General features: G+C 37.5%; 2 non-coding genes across 2 annotated transcripts; one reads left to right on the forward strand and one right to left on the reverse strand.

Annotated features, from left to right (window-relative positions):
• Positions 1-1,742: 1,742 nt before the first annotated feature.
• On the reverse strand, positions 1,743-1,815 carry TRNAS-GCU (transfer RNA serine (anticodon GCU)). Its single transcript has one exon. It is a non-coding gene; the product is annotated as a tRNA-Ser (tRNA).
• A 240-nt stretch (positions 1,816-2,055) lies between these two features.
• On the forward strand, positions 2,056-2,129 carry TRNAS-GCU (transfer RNA serine (anticodon GCU)). Its single transcript has one exon. It is a non-coding gene; the product is annotated as a tRNA-Ser (tRNA).
• The last annotated feature ends 3,228 nt before the right edge of the window (positions 2,130-5,357 follow it).

A 5,357-nucleotide genomic window follows, 5' to 3' on the forward strand; every position in this document is an offset into this window, starting at 1 on the left:
GGTAGACTTGTTGGTAATGTAGTTATCGGTTTGTTAAGTGAACAATATTCTGAACGAATTCTTTTACATTGTGATGTTCTAGAAAAGTGCAATAACAAAACTATAGTTAAACTGTTCAACGAAGCTATGGGTATCCTGTGGCCAAAGGGTATTATGTACGATAATGTGTTATTCTTTATTAGCGATGCTGCCCCTTATATGGTCAAAGCTGGACAAGCATTATCTGTTGTATATCCTAAATTGACTCATTTTACTTGTGTGGCGCATGCATTTCATCGTGTGGCAGAAGTGGTCAGAGACAATTTCCCTAAAGTAGATTTGTTGATTTCATCAGTGAAAAAAGTATTTCTCAAAGCTCCCAGTAGAGTTAACGTGTTGAAAGAAATGTACCCTGAAATTCCATTGCCACCAAAGCCAATTTTAACTAGATGGGGTACATGGCTAGAAGCAGTTGAATATTATGCCGAACATATAGACTCTATTAACAATGTTCTCCTTGCATTGGACTCTGAAGATGCAGTCTCAATTGATACTGCGAAAACAGTTACCTGTGACATAAGTGTGAAGAATGACTTAGCTCACATTCAGCATACATTTTCATGCATCATAAAAACGCTCAAAAGTCTCCAAAATAGGCACCTTTCACTATCTGAAAGTTTTGAAATTATAAATAGTACTGTGGAACAACTGAATCGTGGTAGAGGTAAAGTTGCAGATGCAGTAAGAGCTAAGGTGGACACTGTACTTTCAAAAAACCCTGGATATGAAGAACTACAAAAGGTTGTTGCTGTGATGAGTGGTGAATCAACAGTGAAGATTAACTTGGACTTATCCCCAGCAGACATTGTGAAATTGAATTATGTACCAGTTCCTTCTTGTGACGTCGAACGCTCTTTTAGTCAGTATAAATCTATCCTCAGAGACAATAGAAGAAGATTCACTTTTCAGCACTTGAAAGAAATGTTTGTAACCTATTGTTATGGTAACAGACAATAAAAATTGTGTTTTGTTGAAACTACATTGGAAGATAAGGTACGTCCATTATATTTTTTGTTTAGTTTGATTAAAATGTACCAATATTTAACGTACATAGTCATTTTTTTATAATTTTAAGTCCATATTTAATTCCATATTTTGGTAAAAATCCATATTTAATTCCATATTTTGGTAAAAATAACTACATATATATTTACATATTTCATATATTTTTAGTCCATATAAATCCGTTCCCTGGTGATTAGTGTCTTATTTTTTAACGCTCTTCTTAGTAACCCACTCACTTGCCTATTTTTTTTTTAAATTTTGTATTTCAGTCTTCTTCAGCACAATATTAAAAATTAAAATATAGATACCGTAATTAAAACTAGATATTTGTACAATTATTTACTTGTTTTATAACTATCTTACATAGTTTGTAATTTTTCCCTTTTAAATGCATGGATACCTCTGATTGAGGTTCTCGCTGATATGTATATCTATTATTATCTGCCAGTACATCTCACTTGACGATATGTGTCAGAGGAAGAACAACTGTTTGTATGCATCTGAAGTCTGATTAGTGAAATATGTAACTAATCACTCACAACGGAAAATCAGAAATCAGTGACATCAGTGGAAAGTAATAACAGTCTGAAATTAGGGTAATCATTTCGGGACACTCTATATATGGAAACAAATTTATACCTTAATTTTTACGTAATTCGTAATTGATTTAACATTCGAATAATTTCAAGGAAAAATTGTTCTGGGGCCGTGTATCGATCCCGGGACCCTTCGCTTAGCGCGCGAACGCTCTACCGACTGAGCTACCCCAGAAACTATACACGACACCGTTACAGTTTTTCCTTTTTGTATCCACACAACTCACATGAGCTGACAAGACGCCAGAACTCAACTGTGAGTGCACACAGTTACTGTGTGACTTTAAATTGTGGCTTTCTGTTAACTTACCTCCAGTAACGAATGTATTATACAAATATGGCTTTCAGGTAGTAGCTCCCTGTAAAGCAGGTTTGAATAATTTCAAGGAAAAATTGTAACGGTGTAGTGTATAGTTCCTGGGGTAGCTCAGTCGGTAGAGCGTTCGCGCGCTAAGCGAAGGGTCCCGGGATCGATACCCGGCTTCGGAACAATTTTTCCTTGAAATTAATCATACCTGCTTTACAGGGAGCTACTACCTGAAAGCCAGATTTGTATGATTTAACATTCCTTTGGGATGTTATTATGATACGTGGTAATGCTGCAAGGAAACAAAATGAAGGTAAAGTTATCTCTATTACAAGCCTTAGAGGCCCACAAGTAGCTGCTCCCACCTTTCAGATAATTGGCATGAATAGCAGTAGGGATATCAGTCATTTGTTCTTGCTATCTTTATCCGTAAGAAATATGCATGCGACTTATTTCTGTTAGATATTAAGTAAATCCCAGAACCATAGTCAGACAAAAGTGGTTAGATCAATGAAGAAACTACATTACCGCATCAGGACTCGAACCCGTGACCTATTGACTTCATAACGACGCTATCACTACCGGAGATGTATTCTGATCCCCTTTAGTGAGAGGTTGTCAGCTGACTAAGTTACGGTTGGGTCAATTGTTACCTAATTAAATTCAATTCCCTATCTTGCTAGTGCCTAATTTGAGTGTTTCTTGATGCGTATATATGTATCTAATGTAATCTGATCTGAGTCCACTGTTGCTCTGAATTGAAATTGTTAGATCTAAGCCGGGTACATTAACAGACATTGAATTCGTACAGCGGAATGTCAAAATCCGTACAGATTAAGACCAAATCTAATCCAAAACAAGAGAATATAGAAGCTTCGCCCGTGTTCATGAATATTTATAAATCCTTGTTATCGCTTGGTGGTTGAATCTTGTAATGACTCCACTAATTACGTGTTATAAATTCACAATTGCTTCTATGTAGGTATTTGTTCATCATCTGTCACAATACACTTGTCCATTTATTTCCTGTAATTTAAAGTTGCAAATAATTTTTATTGTTAATGTGGGAATCTTTCCGAAGTAGAGATAAAGAGTCAGGGAGGCAGAAACAACGGACAGGATTATGTATAGATATGGAATTAACGTTTGGAGCGAGTCTTGATGGGAGTCAACCTGTATGTAGGCAACAATTTCGCACGACTGTCCACAAGTAGCATATATACAGGGGCTCTTGTTTACTGCACATGCGCAGTGTGTTATAAGCGAAACTTAATAAAGGAGCTCCAAATTTTATTTCTGTATCTGTACAGTGCCTTCGCGTTGGTTATGTGCCGTTAGAACTAGATTCGCGTTGCGGCTGGAAGCATGCCGTCTATTGTATTACGAGTAGAGATGAACAACGATTCGCTGCATTTCTCTTTCGAGTCTCGTCTCGTCATTCTCGCTGCGCTTCGAGTCTCGTCATTCTAGAAATAGCATTTGGTTGGCGTGGAAAGATTTCATAACTTTGAATAACATATATCATTGAAATAAATAACATTAATGTTTAAATGTGACAAAAATACAAAACAGAACAGTATCTTAGTTAGCAAAATGTTCTGGTTCTATTATATGATATTACCAATGGTTATATAAAAAAATTCTCAAATAAATTTGAATTTATACGAGGCATAAAACATATAATTAATATCTTTTTACTTGAGATTGCACACTTCATCTTAAACGTATGAAAAGGTACCGAAGAAAAGGCTGAGGAGGGAGTTGACATAGAAGAAGAAACTGTGGAAGGAGAAGATAAGAGGGAGCGGATAAAGAAGATATGGAAGAAGCTGTAGAAGGGAATGATATGCAAGAAGATACGAAAGGAGATTATATGGATGGGACGGATGTACCGTATTGTAGAAACAAAAAAAAAAAAAGATACCGAAGAAAAGGCTGAGGAGGGAGCTAACATGGAAGAAGAAACTGTGGAAGGAGAAGATAAGAGGAAGCTGATAAAGAAGGTATGGAAGAAGCTGTAGAAGGAGATGATATGGAAGAAGCTATGAACAGAGATGATATGGATGGGACAGATATACCGTACTGCAGAGCGAGAAGATACGGAAGGAGAGGCTGAGGAGGGAGTTGACATTGAAGAAGAAACTGTGGAAGGAGAAGATAAGAGGAAGCTGATAAAGAAGATATGGAAGAAGCTGTAGAAGGAGATGATATGCAAGAAGATATGAAAGGAGATGATATGGATGAGACGGATGTACCGTATTGTAGAACGAGAAGATACCGAAGATGATTCTGAGGAGGGAGTTGACATGGAAGAAGAAACTGTGGAAGGAGAAGATAAGAGGAAGCTGATAAAGGAGGTATGGAAGAAGCTGTAGAAGGAGATGATATGGAAGAAGCTATGAACAGAGATGATATGGATGGGACAGATATACCGTACTGCAGAGCGAGAAGATACGGAAGGAGAGGCTGAGGAGGGAGTTGACATTGAAGAAGAAACTGTGGAAGGAGAAGATAAGAGGAAGCTGATAAAGAAGATATGGAAGAAGCTGTAGAAGGAGATGATATGGAAGAAGATATGAAAGGAGATGATATGGATGAGACGGATGTACCGTATTGTAGAACGAGAAAATACCGAAGATGATTCTGAGGAGGGAGTTGACATGGAAGAAGAAACTGTGGAAGGAGAAGATAAGAGGAAGCTGATAAAGAAGATATGGAAGAAGCTGTAGAAGGAGATGATATGGAAGAAGATATGAAAGGAGATGATATGGATGAGACGGATGTACCGTATTGTAGAACGAGAAGATACCGAAGATGATTCTGAGGAGGGAGTTGACATGGAAGAAGAAACTGTGGAAAGAGAAGATAAGAGGAAGCTGATAAAGAAGATATGGAAGAAGCTGTAGAAGGAGATGATATGCAAGAAGATATGAAAGGAGATGATATGGATGAGGCGTATGTACCGTATTGTAGAACGAGAAGATACCGAAGATGATTCTGAGGAGGGAGTTGACATGGAAGAAGAAACTGTGGAAGGAGAAGATAAGAGGAAGCTGATAAAGGAGGTATGGAAGAAGCTGTAGAAGGAGATGATATGGAAGAAGCTATGAACAGAGATGATATGGATGGGACAGATATACCGTACTGCAGAACGAGAAGATACGGAAGGAGAGGCTGAGTAGGGAGTTGAGGAGGAAGAAGAAACTGTGGAAGAAGAAGATAAGGAAGAAGAAACTTATGAAGAAGATATGGAAGAAGCTGCAGAAGGAAATAATATGGAAAGAGAAGTTCTGGAAGGAGAAGATATGGGAGAAGAAGCTGTGAAAGAAGAAGATATGGAAGGAGAAACTGTTTAAGAAAGTATCAAAAGAGAAACTGTGAAAGAAGAATCTGTAAAAGGAAAGACATGG

Source organism: Periplaneta americana, chromosome 8 (assembly GCF_040183065.1).
Source record: "Periplaneta americana isolate PAMFEO1 chromosome 8, P.americana_PAMFEO1_priV1, whole genome shotgun sequence".
NCBI classification, from domain to species: Eukaryota; Metazoa; Arthropoda; class Insecta; order Blattodea; family Blattidae; genus Periplaneta; species Periplaneta americana.